This window comes from Callithrix jacchus, chromosome 11 (assembly GCF_049354715.1).
Source record: "Callithrix jacchus isolate 240 chromosome 11, calJac240_pri, whole genome shotgun sequence".
NCBI lineage: Eukaryota > Metazoa > Chordata > Mammalia > Primates > Cebidae > Callithrix > Callithrix jacchus.
In genome coordinates, this window is record NC_133512.1 from 87,379,796 (window position 1) to 87,396,470 (window position 16,675).

Below are 16,675 nucleotides of genomic sequence, written 5' to 3' on the forward strand. Positions count from 1 at the left end.
CTTCACATCTGCTTTATATAGAGTAGAAACAGCTGTTGATTCTGCCTCATCCTAAGCCTTGATACAACAGTGAGGGTGAGAGAGGAGAAAGGTGACAAGACAGTTGCACTGGCAGGAGAACTCCCTCACTTCTTTCTCTGAACTCTCCACTATCACTTTAATCACTTCTCCTATGATGGGTTTCTTTTTTCTGTTTTAGCCTTTACACCTGAAATACATAACAGACATGGAAGAGAACATTCTCTCCAAATGACAGGCATGTTGCCTGAAAGTGCAAGAATAAGAGTCATTGTCTTCAGTTTGGTATCTAGAAATTATTATTGTTCCTTATTTTTGTTGAAATATTAATAGATGATTAATGATCATTCAGATTGAAGAAAAAGTAAACTAAGTACAGCGTTTAGTTATGTGCTATGCATTTGGAAGACAAGGAATACATGACTAGACACACAGAGGGGTTACATAGGCACATATGACTCACTGTTGTAGCCCTTTAGACAGTTTCAAGACAGAGAGAGAGATGCAGACATTATACCCGAAAGGAAGAAATGCTTACTGCTGTTTTTCATATTTGAGGGGTTCTTTCAGGACTATCTCAATTCCTTATCTATCAAAGAATTGGAAAGAACTTCAGTCATAAACCTATGAAATATTTCAGTTGGTGAATTGAAGGTAATAAAACAGATGCTTGCCCAAACTGTCCTTTGCTGTAAATTATTCCAGAGATCTAGATTACGTCAGCCAAAGATATTGATCACAATGCTGAGAGGTTTATAACTGCTATTGACTTACCATGTGACCCTGGGGCAGAAATCTAGGAAAATTGCAAAAGCATATCTACAATAATGAAAAGCCCATCATTAATAGGACTTACTATCTTGTCATCCAACCAATACTATATTGGCTTCAAGGCAAATATTTAACAAACATTTGAAGCAGCACTTCTTCTGTCTTCTCCCTTTTATCTTCCATTGATGTTCCCGAGTAGTTCTGATGAATATGTTTTTGTTCTTATCAATAAAACACGTAGGTTAAAATAAGAAAATATATTGATAATTATTAGTCTATATAAATTAGCATGCAAATATTTAAATCACCCCCACTCCTTTACTATTACCATTATCATTTTAATAAAGAGTTAGCTCCTCGTGTAGACCAGTTTAGAATAGGGCTCAGCTTCAATTCTCCTGGGTAGTTAAACCTACCGGGTCAAGCATTCTGAAAACTAGGTACTCTTTTTGTTTGTTTGTTTTTTGAGACAGAGTCTCTCTCTGTCTCCCAGGCCTGAGTGCAGTGGCACAGTCTCGGCTCACTGCAACCTCCACTTCCTGTGTTCAAGCGATTCTTATGCCTCAACCTCCCAATAGCTGAGATTATAGGCATGCATTACCACACCAGCCTAATTTTTGTATTTTCAGGAGAGATGGGGTTTTGCTGTGTTTCCCAGGCTCATCTCCAGTTCCTGGCCTCAAGTAATCTGCCCACCTCAGCCTCCCAAAGTGCTGGGATTACAGGCGTGAGCCACCATACCTGGTGGAAAACTAGGTATTCTTAGAGAAGCAATTCTGAGATGAAAATGGCTATATTTAGAATGCATAAACAGAAATCTCTGATTTAAATTAACTACTAATTTAACATTACTTTGAAACACTGGGCCCAGATTACAAAGGGAATTAATTCATATTCCTTTCTTGAAAAGAAGTCCTTTGTCTTTGTGCATTCAATTTTTCACTGTCACATGAGTACATTCTTTCAGCACATGAGTTCCAGGCTGGCAGAAACATCCACTAATCCTTAGACCTCTTGGCTGGAACGACAAAAATGCATAAAATCTTACCAGGCCAAAAGAGATCAACTTTAAAAATCCTTGGCATCCAAAAATGTCAGAACTGTTTTTTGCTGGTTCTCCAAACCGTTTGTGTTCCTCATATGTGGTCCATGTAATGTCAGTTCCTACTTTTATTGGGCAGCCTTAAATTTTTAAGCACCATATTTCATTTACCTTTCTTAGTTGTTTATAATTTTCACCGCCCTTTTTACGAGTTTTCTTCTGCATGTCGCTAAGCCTAGTGTGGAGATGTAATAGCCCGTTCTTTGCCAATCAAAGCCCTTACTTTGACGTTGGCCACTTTGCTCCTGTGACATCTGCTCTTTCCATTATGGGGAAAGTGGGGCTTTCCTTCTGCAGAACTGTGACTAAACAACCACCATATTCATCAGTGGCAACAATTCTTGTAAACAAGAAATGCTGAATTCCGAGGCTTTGTGAAATCCTGCCCCCAAGAGGCCACGTGTTTAAAGTCAGTCACGTGGTCCTCAGGAATGATTTTAGAAGTCACAGTAAAATTACAGAGATACCCAAATATCCTAGTGTGATGCTGTTGCAAACTGTTTCTAATTTTGGGATTACGCTATGAGGAAGGACCTATGGAAACACATGGATAAAGAAGCAGCAAGTCACTGTCCCAAAGACACTAAAGCATATTTGAGAAAGGAAATATCTAGCATTAAAACAACATAGATGCATTTTCTGAAAACAAATTTAATTGAGAAAAATAATAATGATAACAATAATGATCTAATCCCAGGATATGTCACAGGAATTAATGACTGCCTAAAAGCTAATGGTCCAAGGTAATGCTCTCAGGAATTAGTCTTGCTTAATGAACTGCTATTGGTTTAGTAAACGAATGCTTAAAGTGACAGAAAGTAAAAAATCAGGGCTGCCATTATGGAGCCTGGTGATTCAAAGCGGGGCGGCGGGGAGAAGCTAATGCAAAAAAACAAATGCGTCATTTGCTGTAGTTACTCATTTTCTTAAATTAATTTGTCATTCACAAATTATAGAGCCTTTATCATATTTTTCTTTCATATATCTGTCTTGTACTTTTACTCTAAGAATATGTTTACTTAGGCATTGTTTTATTGACAGAGAAGTAATCTGATATGTCAGATTACTCTAGGGCAGGCATATCAAAGATCTAACATTATGTTAGCCTCCAATTGTCTTATTTTAAATACAGTGATCTGAAGAAAATGTGGGTCCTCCATGTGGGCTTTAGAATACGGCCTCAAAATTATACTTCACTTAGAACTTACCACGCAACATCTTATTTCAAGATTATTCTAACGGCTGCCTCTCCACATTGCCTCTTCCTTATAACCCCAAAACAGCTGCCAAAATTATATATCTGATCACTTCACTTTCCTGCTTAAAAACCTATGTCCATTCCTAGATGTTCCCAGCACAGATCTTTTGTTGTTTTGTTTCGTTTATATTTTTTTTTTAGAAAAAAAAATTTAAACTGAATAAAAAGATATAAAGTGAACAGGAAATATCATCTGACGACTTTCTGTCACCTTCCATCCTCACTGCTCATGAGTAGCCAATATGAACACGCTCTTCCAGAAATGTTCCACTCTGCATCGGGGGAACTAAACCAGACACTTTAGTACATCCTTCAATAGCCTTTGTCTTATTGACCAAACTGTGACTCAGCACACCCTTCCCCAGTCAAGAAGATTGTTATTCTACCTCTGTGACTTTGAACTCTCAACAGAAATATCCCCCTTTGGGATAAAAGCCATATAAACAGGGCTACCCCAAGCTAGCCCCCTCCCCCACGGACTTATAATTTGGTGTTCCTTCAAACCAGTATCCTTTACATCTGTTTTGCTCAACTTTTATTCAAATGGAGAGGAGATTAAAATGATTTTCTCTTAAAAGAAAAAAAAAATTTTTAATGATTTTCTTTTAAAGAAACAGATTCACTGGTTTCTATTTGCCAAAGCAGGGTAAATATATTTTTTAATCAACAGAATAGTATGCTTTTCTAAAATTCTCATTCTCTTTTTCAATGGAAATTTGCAATGAAAGTTTCCAGATGCTTGGAAGTTGTAAAAAGTTTTAAACTTAGGTAATAAAAACAAATCACCCATTTCTGATAAGCAGCACTCTGTGAGAGATTATTTCAGAATCTAGGCTGACTGACAACTTTTAGGAGGCTGAACTGTACTTAAGTGTGGCAAACACACATCACAGAGATGGGTTGTTTACTGTAGCAAGTTACTTGCCTTCGGTCCAACTGTCCTTTTGGCAGAAGCACACCAATCTAATTTTGCCTGTTACATAAAGAGCCACATGTGGAAACCTGAATCGCCTGACATCATATTACTGACTTAATCCAGTCATAATTCAGCACCCAGAGAACGCCTGGCAGGCCCACCCACCCCCCACTCTCACTCTGGATATATTCATGATAGCACAGAGGTTAGCTGGACTAGGGCAGACTCATTTCCACCACTTATCAGTAATGTGGTTTTAGACCAATTGCTTAACCCTTCTAAGCTTCTGTTTCTGAATAAAGTAAAAATACTAACAGTGGTTCCCTCATTAGATTGTGTAAAGATTGAATGAAACAATGCATGCATAGCTCTCAAAGTATGGCAGTCATTATTGCTGGAGACCTTGACTTTCCTTTTTTAATTTTTATTCAAGACTCTGAGTAAAATTACCTCCAAAGAAGTCCAAAGTTTGGCACAGTTCAGAAAAGTCTGAAGGTAAAAGTCATGAAAATAGACATTGATTTTCTTTGTCCTTTTTGGTAGTATCAACCTGATATAGACTGGAGCAGGATCCTGATCCAGTCTGACTTTACCACCTGTGTGACCTTCACATCACTTAATCTTTTTAAGTTGTGCTTTCCTTGTCTAGAAAAAATTAAGATTACACCTCACAGCATTGATTATCAATATTAAATTGTGTAAGATTTTATACAAGTACAAGGTGTTATTATGGTTCATCAGAATGTATTTTTTTTTACTTTAAAAGTCTCCATAGAACTCATCTGATTCATAAAATTCCCTCTAACCAACCCCAGCACTTCATTTGCTCCCACATAATTGCTGGAGTTGTTTACACAAATTCGTACTCAGAATCAAAGAGCTCAAGGTTGGAGAAGGCAGTGAATCCGGCCGCAGGCCTCTGCTTAACATTGTGGATGCTGGTTGCTAGCTGACCCTTAAGCAATTCTACCTCCTCTTTGGAGTTCAAAGTTTGGGAGTAAAATCACTACCCCTTCTCAAAGATAAACACAAAGGGAGCTCCGAGGTGGTGTCCGGTGCTAACGTGAGACAGGTTGAGTGTGAATCTCATCAGAGCAGTGTTTTTCCAACATAATAAACTGCTCTTTGTTCAAATCAGAAACTGATTTCACTCGATTTTCCCAAATCGGCCCTGCCAGGTTTCCTTGATTTAATTGTATATTTTTTCTCTGTTGACAATGGAAAGCAGAAGAAAATAGTCTCACTGAGGAAATGAAATATTACCAAGAAAAACAGGCATTCTCACACTATATGAGGTGGTTTTTTTTTTTCTTCACATTCAATTTTTATAAGAAAAAAGGTCTCTACCCTTTGAAACAACAGCATTATTGCAGTGACTATTAGGTCATATCTACATGGCCCAAAAGAAAATGTTGGAAAGAAAATTAACTAGTTCATAAGGGTACAGGCAACATTATTTTTAAAAGGAAATGGTTCTTCATACATAGAAAGAATAATAAATGGGAGCAAAAGAAATGTGAGTTAGGCAATTATTTAAATAATTCTAATTTTAAAACTCTGTGGAGTTCAGGTAAAATCATTTAGAGGGAACACAATTAACCAAATCATTATGGAAATTCTTCACTTTTTTTAGCTAAAATTGCTCTTTCTTGCTTTAATACCAGAGAAGACCTGAATCCTGGTTGACTGGCAGTGAGGAGTTGTATTTAAAGAACAAAGGTTTGAGGCAAGTTAGGACCAGGTTCCTGCCTCAACTCTGTCATCTACTCATCATTTGCCCATCAGCAAATTTCCTTTTTCATTTATTTGATTTAAAAATACTGTTGGGAGCCTTCTACAAGATAGGTGCTATTGTAAAGAAAGAAGATACAGTAGGCAATATACTAACCAAGACTGTTGCTCCCCAGGGGCATTTATTCCAAAGCAGGGAAAAAGAAAGACAGACAAAAGGCAGGGAGAGGGAAGAAAAAAGGGAGAAAAGGAGAAAGGGAAAAAAAGCAGAAAAAAGAGAAAGATGACAGATAAACAATAAAACTATCAACATTTGGTGGTATGAAGCCATGGAACCTGGAGGCTATCTAGGGATAGATGCCAGAAAGAGCCAAGGATACAGCCTTAGGGCACTACAGTGTGTAGAAGTCAGAAAGGTGAGACTGAAGAGCCCATAAAATGCTAGGTTATCACTCTGTCCCCCAGGCTGGAATGCAATGGCTCCATCATGGCTCACTGCAGCCTCCACCTCTTGCGTTCAAGCAGTTCTCCTGCCTCAGCCTCCCAAGTAGCTGGGATTACAGGTACACACCACCACGCCCAGCTAAATTTTTTTTTTTTTTTTGGAGATTGAGTCATACTCTATTGCCCAGACTAGGCTCACTGCAACCTCCGCCTCTCTGGTTCAAGCGATTCTTGTGCCTCAGCCACCTGAGTGGCTGGGATTACAGATGCGTGCTACCACCCCCAGCTAATTTTTGTATTTTTACTAGAGATCGTGTTTTGCCATGTTGGCCAGGTTGGTCTTGAACTCCTGGCTTCAAGTGATCTTCCCACCTTAACCTTCCAAAGTGCTAGGATTACAGGCGTGAGCCACTGCACCTGACTGATTTTTCTAAAATTATGTACATTTTGCTTCTAGCCTATTAAAGATACCAACAAATGTTTTTTTCTTCATTTTTTAAAAAATTATCTCCCTCCTCACCAACTCCCACGATGTAAATATAATTAATCTCTGGTTCTAAAAAAAAGACAACTGAGCCACTGTATACCAAAGGAATAAAAAACTAACACTTCCTTTGCTCAATTTATCTAGGCCCGCTCTGAATGTATTGAGTGAGCAAAGATCATACAATATCAAATCATTATAGATCACAACTAGCAATCCCAAATGACAAGTCCTCTGTTCTTCGGAATTTCATTTCATTCAAATTGTTCTAAAGTTTGCATCCTAAATTATACAAATTTTATCCACTACTGTCTTCTATTTTAAAGAGGGAAAATTTTGCAATCTTTATTTACCTGTCCCCTTTAAACATCCAGTGCTAACACTTGGACGAAAGCATTTATCATTATCATAATTAGAGACAGTCCCTAAAAGCAAAAAAAGCAATAACCCACAATTAATCTAGAGTGTGTATATCAGAATTAGGTTCAGAAAATCCCAAAACAACTGTACCTTACAGGAGATGAGATTTTTTCTCTTACACAAAACAGGTTGGAGGATGGGCAGTTGGGGGCTGGTATAGAGGCTGCAAGATGTTGGCAGGGACCCAGGCTCCCATCCTTCTACTCCACCATGCCAAGGCATGCCTTCTATCCTCAAGGTCACCTTGTGGTCCAGATGGCTTCCTGCCCCTCAAGAAGGAGGGGGAAAGCCTGAGTCAACACACTTTATGAACCTTCCTTATAATAGAAGGGGTTGAGGAAGGTTGTGTGGTGAAAGAAGATGCTTCTGAATTGGGCCCAGAGAGATAGGTAAGAAAAGGACATTCTCCACAGAGTGGATCATATTGGCAAAGAAGTCAGAAAAGTACAAGCATGGTTAAGGAACAAGATATATTAATTTGAATATAATAATATTTCGGAAAAATAGTAATGTGTCTGTTGATGAAGAGCCTTGGTGTACAATTGACTATAAGCCTCCCCACTCCCCACCTATAAGAGAATGATTCTCTTATTTCCTCATGATCTGGGGAAGCAGGTTTGGAAATTCAGGGATAGGGTCGAGTAATAGGAAAATATAATCAGAATAAAAGAAGATGAGTTTTTTGTTATTTTGGGCTGCCAGCCCCTGAGCTCTGGCGGCGCCAACACACCCCTTTCCGGGAGCAAGTCCACCCAGAACACTTCATGCCCATGGACGTGCTGCAATACTGTGCATTTAGTTCTCTCTCCTGGAGGAACACAGCCCACGGGCTGGCGCACAGTAAGCACTACAGAGATATTGCGGATCGAGACTATAAAAACTAGGGTGCAAGCTCCGGGAGTGTAGAGAGCACCCGAATCAAGACGCCCCTTTAATAACACTCTAAGGTGTTAGGAAATGGGGAAAAAGGAGAGGCTTTCAAAACAGAGGGGCAACAAAATCAGAACTATTATTTGGAATAATAACTCTAACAGCAATAATTGGAAGAGGAAATATCTTAAAAGGTCAACTAGGAGACTATTTCAATCACACAGGAGCGTCTAGATAACTAAAACAGAAACAACAGTTGTATTGAAGGAGATTGGCAAGAGGTCAGCATCCCATAATCACGTTGCACTATTGCTTTGTTTGATTGTATTTGATGGCATGATTGTTTACAACCCTCAACTTTCTTCCCAGCTTTATCATCAGTGTTACTTTAGAATAATGAAGCCTGTTCTATCCATTAACTCCACTAACATTTGATCTCCCTATAGGTTGAGGTTAAAAATTAATTACTCTTCCAACATATTGATTACATGACTATAAATACAAAAACAGAACTACAAAGCAACTAAGGGACCTTTTGTTTAAATAGCATGTTTGCTCTTTTTAAAGGAGGTAATTGATGGCAAAGGACTTTGGAACGGGAGGAACATGCTAGAAAAGCAACCCTTGAGTGCCATCTAGTGTTGACAACACATTTAAATGTAGTGTATCAAAGAAGGGTCTGGTTTCTTACACTGCAGTGACTTATTGTTGAAAGTAGGCAATGTTTGAATAGTAAAAACTAAACTTACACTGCTTTTGTTGTTTGCCACCCGGGTATTAACATGAATCTTCATTTTTGAACTACAGTGGGAGGAAGGCTTCATTTCAGCTTCTAGATCAAGGTGCGTTCACAGAATTGGAGGGCATTGAGTTCAGCTTTGCCTCATCCTTCATACAACTCTTTCTTTTTGTCATCCCAGGAAAAGGTTAGCCCTAAGGAAAAGCTAGCTTGTAACTCGTCCTTTTCCTCCCTTTTAATGGTTAGTTTCAGATTATTTCACCTAATTAAATATGAACTCATAATATTTCATGAATTAAAAGATGGAGAACATGGAAGAGGTTAAGAACTGGTGTTGAAATCTCCTGCCATGGAAATTCATTGTTACTGAGGTGGCTCATATATCAGAGCACTGCCTTCTGCGGACATTAAAATTCACTTTGTTTCGTGTCCCTAATACCGCCCAGCCCTTGGTAAGCACGAAACTGACATTATATTAGGCGATTCACGCTGACCTAGTAACTCAAAGCAATAATCACTGGTAACTTAAAGTGACTACACTCCAAAAGAAATAGAGCCTAAGGTCACAGTTATAAATCTTACAACAGGAAGGCCAAAGATTATAATCTTTATGCCAAGTGCTGCAGATTCCTTTCTGCTGAGGAGAGTCATATTTCAAAGACTTTACTAATCTGAAACCTATAGGTGGTTGTGACAATAGCAGATATTGCTTATGTGACATCAAACCCTCATTTAAAGGAACACTGGGTTAAATCAGTAGAAAGGGGCAATTACATTTATTATATCTGCAGCCAAGACTGTATACTTTTACCTTCACACTATACTGAAATGCAATATTATAACTGTTAGTGAACTAAAAGGCTAACATAGCAGAAAAGTATAGTTAACTAAGGAAGTGTGTGATCCTGTAACCGTGTGTATTTGCATAATTTGCAAGCAGTCTCTGAGTTTGCTATGATGATGGGTAAACAGAGGTTATTTGTTCAGTTGGAACTTTGTACTGTTGAGACCAAAGTCAAAGGTTTGGTCCCTAATCAGGACAGACAGCTTCACTGTTAGGTGCCTGAAAGCACTTTATCATTTTGCTTCCTCAATATCGAGGGGCTTTAGGAAGAGTGAACATTGGCCACTGCTAAAGAAAAACATTTTTAAAATGTTATTTGACTTTTTTTTAACATAAGGAATGTGTGCCTTCTATGTGCAAAATAAGATGTGATTTTTTTAAAGCTAACATTCTTGCAGACTCTCGCAATCTCCTCCCGTACCCCCTCTATTGCCATAGATTCTCTCACCTCCATATTTACATGGCTCTCATACTTATGGAAAGATATACACATATGTGATTTTAGAGTTTTAAATAAAAATATAGAATCATGCTATACACATAATTTGCAACAGTTTATTTTGACTTTGCAGCATATCACAAGTATTCCTCCAGTTTATAATTCAGTCTTTCTCATTGCTACCTGACAATCTGTAGAACAGAAGTTACAATCCATTCAGGTTGTTTCCATTTCTGTTTGCTTGTTTTGTTCACTATTACAAACAATGCTACAAAAAATATATTTTGCATATAATCTAATAGACTGGCCTTTTATTCTAGGATACAGTCCCAAAAGTGGGATCACTAAGTCAAACACTGTATATTATTAGATATTAGACAAGTTATTTTCCCCAAAGAGTGCACCTTTTCACACTCCAAAAAATATTTGAAAATCCCCGTATCCCTATTTTGTGCCAGTGTGAGATATCATCACTCTTTTTCATTACTGCCAATTAAGTAAAAAATGGTTTCTCGCTATTGTCATAATTTGCTTTTCTGTGGTTAACAGTGAAGTTGGCTTCCTGTGCTTACATGTTTTGTAGCCATCTGCATTTCTTGAATTGCCTTTCTACAGTCTTTGCCCCATTTTATTCTTTCCTCAATTTTTTATTCAATTGTTTGTCTCTTCTTAGCAGGTGGCAAAATCTTCTTGTAGATTAGATATATTAACCCTTTGGCTGGGTGTGGTGGCTCACGCTTGTAATCCCAGCACTTTGGGAGGCTGAGACACACAGATCACTTGAGGTCAGGAGTTCCAGACCAGCCTGACCAACAAGGTGAAACCCTGTCACTACTAAAAATACAAAAATTAGCTGGGTGTGGTGACTCACGCCTGTAATCCCAGCTACTCAGAAGGCTGAGGCAGGAGAATTGCTTGAATCCAGGAGATGGAGGTTGCCGTGAGCCAAGATCACACCATTGCACTCCAGCCTGGGTAGCAGAGTGAGACTCTGTCTCAAAAAAAAAAAGAAAGAAAAGAAAAAAATAAATAAATGTTAACTCTTTGTCTTTACTACAAATTGTTTTCCCAGCCAGTCATCATCCTTTGACTATGTTTATGTCTTTTGCTATATAAAAATTATACATTTTCATTTAGTCCAATTTATCTATCTTTTCTAGCATTACGTTCTCCACCCTTTAAAGGTCTTAGAGAGTCTTCCTGGCCCCAATATTGTAGAAAAACAATTTCAAGTACACACCTTAATGATGGTGGACTTTCAACTCCAGGGATCTCAAATAAACCCCCACACAAGTCTGGCAGGTCATGGAAAGTTACAACACCCAACTAATAAGAAAGGATATATTGGGGGCTCTGATAAAATAGAGTATATACACCCCATCTAAAGGAAACAGTCAGCACTGTCAGCCTAAAATAACCGAAAGGACCAGAGTCTAATTTAAAGAGAGTTTATTCAAGTGCAAAGTTTGAGTAACGGCCCACAGGGAAACACAAACTCCAAGGAATGGAATCAGGGTTTCAAAATAGGGAAGTTAAGGTTTCAGTTATTCATACAGAAATAGAGAGTGTTTAGCAAGTTTATGACACTTTTTATACAAGGTTGGTGCATAGTTACAACAATTTAGTATGTTACAGGCAGCATTTCTTTAGGGAAGGGTACGTTGAACATTTTTTACAGAGAGTGTAAGAGTCATGAGATTTTTGTCACGTGGTCTAAGCAAAGCAGGACAACAAAGGGGAAGTTAATCTGTAATAAGGACCTTTAAGAAAGCAGGAAGTTTTGATTTGCAGTAGCTTTAAAAAAAAGAGAGAGGAAAAAAAAGCAGGAAGTTTTTGTTCCTGACATCACTTAATTCTCTCTAGTCACTGTACAGAACAGGAAAAATAAAATAGCAAGTTAATCTATAATCTGAGAAACAGAAGTTGCAACTATATGTGACTCAGATCACAATCACATCTCTCTCAAGACTTAAAGTGTTTGAGGGATTCCAGCACCTTTTTTTTTTTTTTTTTGAGATGGAGTTTCGCTCTTGTTGCCCAAGCTAGAGTGCAATGGTGGGAACTTGGCTTACTACAACTTCTGCCACATGGGTTCAAGCGATTCTCTTGCCTCAGTCTCCCGAGTAGCTGAGATGACAGGCGCCTGCCATCACACCCAGCTAATTTTTTATATCTTTAATAGAGACAGGGTCTTACCATGTTGGCCAAGTTGGTCTTGAACTCCTGACCTCAGGTGATCTGCCCGCCTTGGTTTCCCAAAGTGCTGGAATTACAGTCGTGAGCCACTGCGCCTGGCACCCAACAGCTTTTAAGTTAATATTTAATTCTCACAGTACTAAACTCCAGTGGAGATTGGCCCTTGAGTAATTCAGGCTAAATGTTACCACATCTTTTTTATCTCTCTAAGAAAAGCCAGCTAACCAGATTTTTATATAAAATTTCCCAACTTTATAATATATGTTAGCCCTTTTTATTATTTATTTATTTGAAACAGGGTCACTCTGTCACCCAGGCTGGAATGCAGTGGCACAATCATGGCTCACTGCAGCATTGACTTACCAGGCTCAAGTGACCCTCCTACCTCAGCCTCCTGAGTATGTAGAACCACAGATGCATGCCACCATACTCAGCTCAGTTTTTGTTTTTGTAAAGATGGAGTTTCACTATATTGCCCAGGCTAGTCTCCAACTCCTGGGCTCAAGGGATCCTCCTGCGGTGACCTCCCAAAGTGCTAGGTTCACAGGCATGAGCCACTGTGCCTGGCCTTAACCCATTCCCCGCTGCCCTCTCTGCAGACCATCTTGCTCTGTCACCCAGGCTGGAGTGCAGTGGCATGATCTAGGCTCACAGCAACCTCCACCTTCCAGGTTCAAGCAATTCTCCTGCCTCAGCCTCCTGAGTAGCTGAGTTTACAGGTGTGCACCACCATACCCCGCTACTTTTTGTGTTTTTAGTAGAGACAGGGTTTCGTCATGTTGGCCAGGCTGATCTTGAACTCCTGACCTCATGATCTGCCTGCCTCGCTTCCCAAAGTGCTAAGATTTTGGGCGTTAGCCACCATGCCCAGCTAACCCATTTTTTTAAAAAATTAAATTTCTCAGGCCAGACCAAATGTGTCTCTGAGCCCCTGATATAAAGCTTAGTTCCTCATGGCACTTGCACTATGAGAGAAAAAAAAAAAAAAAGCCAAGGATTTACAATGAATCAGGCACTGAAATTCATATATATCATTTTTTAATCCTCAAAATAGCTTACCACTTAGGTGTTAGTATGATCATTTCACAGATAAGAAAACTGAAATTAAGGATGGATTAAAAATTTATCCACACTAATCAGCTAGTAACAGAGTCAAGATTTCAACCCAGTTTTTCTAGCTCCAAAGAGTAGCTCTTTCCACCCCCCACCCGGCTCCCCCGCCACCCCCGCCAATGGAGTTTCACTCTTGTTGCCCAGACCAGAGCACAATGGTGCGATCTCAGCTCACCATAACCTCCACCTCCCAGGTTCAAGCAATTCTCCTGCCTCAGCCTCCCAAGTAGCTGGGATTGATTACAGGCATGTGCCACCAAGCCCAGCTAATTTTGTATTTTTAGTAGAGACAGGGTTTTTCCCTGTTGGTCATGCTGGTCTCAAACTCCTGACCTCAGGGATCCCAAAGTGCTGGGATTACAGGCATGAGCCACCACGCCTGGCCAATAGTAGCTCTTTCAACCTTATCATGCTATAACTGTCACCAAATTCCAAAGTAGAAAGTGATCCTTATTTTCCCACTTTTTAGAAAGTGAACCATAAAGATCTTAAAGGACATCTCCATGTGAACTATGGAACTTTGCTGGGCACAGTGGCTCACACCTATAATCCTAGCACTTTGAGAGGCTGAGGTGGGCAGATCACTTGAGGTCAAGAGTTCCAGATCAACCTGGCCAATATAGTGAAACTCCATATCTACTAAAAAGACAAAAATTAGCTGGGCATGGTGGCAGGCATCTGGGACTCCAGCTATTCGGAAGACTGAGGTAGGAGAATCGTTTGTACTGGGGAGACAGAGGTTGCAGTAAACCAAGATGACCCCACTGTACTCCAGACTGGCAACAGAGCAAAACTATCTCAAAACAAAAACAAAAAAAATAAAAATAAAAACAGAAATATGAAACTAGATGAGACTTTCCACATGTCAGAGATGAAGATTTCTACCCAATCCAGTATTCACCTCAAAATAAAAATTGTCACTGTACATCAATGTCCCATCCAATGTGAAGTATGAGAATGGCATGGAGTTCTCTTGAGATAAGAAGGTGGCAGTGGCAGAAAACTCAAAATTAACCAGCGCCAACCTCAAGATCTGCCCTTCAGCTTCATGCTCTTATAGGAGATCCTTAGAAAGACGTGTGGCCAGATAAGCTACAAAGACTGCAAATTAAAAAAAAAAAAGAAGAGAGTAATGATCATGGCAATTCTGTTTCAAGTTGTTTGAGGAATCACCACACTGCTTTCCACAATGGCTGAACTAATTTACATTCCCACCAGCAATGTATAAGTGTCCCCTTTTCTTCACAGCAACACCAGCATGTTATTTTTTGACTTTTTAATAACAGCCATTCCGACGATGTGAGATGGTATCTTATTGTGGTTTTGATTTGCATTTCTCTAATGATTAGTAATGTGGAGAATTTTTACATGTGTTTGTTGGCCTCATGTATGTGTCTTCTTTTGAAAAGTGATTGTTCATGTCCTTTGCCCACTTTTTAAGGGAGTTGTTTGTTTTTTGCTTGTAAATTTGCTTAAGTTTCTTATAGATTCTAGATATTCGATCTTTGCTGGATGCATAGTTTGCAAATATTTTCTCTCCTTCTGTAGGTTGTCTGTTTACTCTGTTGATAGTTTGTTTTGGTTTGTAGAAGTTCTTTAGTTTAATTAGATTCAATTTGCCAATTTTTATTTTGGTTGCAATTGCTTTTGTCATCTTCATTATGAAATCTTTGCCAAGTCCTATGTACAGATGGTATTTCCTAGGTTATCTTCTAGGCTTTTTTAAAATTTATTTATTTATTTTTTATCATACTGTAAGTTCTGGTATACATATGCGGAATGTGCTGGTTACATAGGTATACATATGCCATGGTGGTTTGCTGCACCCATCAATCTGTCATCTACATTAGGTATTTTTTCTAATGCTATCCCTCCCCTTGCCCCCATCCCCCAACAGATCCAGTGTGTGATGTTCCCCTCCCTGTGCCCATATGTTCTCGTTGTTCAGCTGACACTTATGAGTGAGAACATGTGGTGTTAGGTTTTCTGTTCCCATGTTAGTTTGCTGAGAATGATGGTTTCCAGATTCATGTCCAGTTCATGTCCTGCAAAGGACATGAACTCATTTTTTATGGCTGCATAGTGTTCCATGGTGTATATTTGCCATATTTTCTTCATCCAGTCTATAACTGATGGGCATTTGGGTTGGTTCCAAGTCTTTGCTATTGTGAATAGTGCTGCAGTAAACATATGTGTGCATGTGTCTTTATAGTAGAATGATTAATAATTCTTTGGGTATATACCCAGTAATGGAATTGCTGGGACAAATGGTATTTCTGATTCTAGATCCTTAAGGAATTGCCACACTGTCTACGACAGTGGTTGAACTAATTTACACTCCCACCAACAGTGTAAAAGTGTTCCTATTTCTCCACATCCTCTCCAGAATCTGTTGTTTCCTGACTTTTTAATGATCACCATTCTAACTGGCATGAGATGGTATCTCATTGTGGTTTGATTTGCATTTCTCTAATGACCAGAGATGATGGGCTTTTTTTTCATGTTTGTTGGCCACATAAATGTCTTCTTTTGAGAAGTGTCTGTTCATATCCTTTGACCGCTTTTTGATGGAGTTTTTTGGTTTTTTTCTCGTAAATTTGTTTAAGTTCCTTTTATATTCTGGATATCTGACAAAGGGCTTCTAGGTTTTTATAGTTTTATGTTTTACATTTAAATCTTTAATCCATCATGTGTTGATTTTTGTATGTGGTGTAAGGTAGTGGTTGGCCTACTGGCTAGTCATATGCAGACGGTTTTGTATGTGGTCTAAGGTAGAGGTTGACTTATTCCTAGAACCCCTTTTTTTCCATCCTCCTTTCTTCCATAGGTTGGTCTCTACCTTACACCCCATACAAAACCTTCTCCATATGGGCCAGTTAGTTATCCTGCACCATTTACTGAATGGGGAATCAAGCCTGTTTTTTGTCAGCTTTGTCAAAAATTAGATGGTTGGGCTGGGCACAGTGGCTCAGGCTTGTAATCCCAGCACTTTGGGAGGCTTAGGCGGGCAGATCACTAGGTCAGGAGTTCAAGATCAGCCTGGCTGACATAGTGAAACCCAGTCTCTACTAAAAATACAAAAAATGAGCCAGGCATAGTGGCAAGTGCCTGTAATCCTAGCTTCTTGGGAGGCTAAGGCAGAATAATCACTTGAACGTGGGAGATGGAGGTTGCAGCAACTGAGACTGTGCCACTGCACACCAGCCTGGGTGACAGTGCAAGACTCCATCTCAAAAAAAAATTAGATGTTTGTATGTGCCATTATTTCTGGGCTCTCTATTCTGTTTCATTGATCTATGCGTCTGTTTTTGTACCAGTAACATGCTGTTT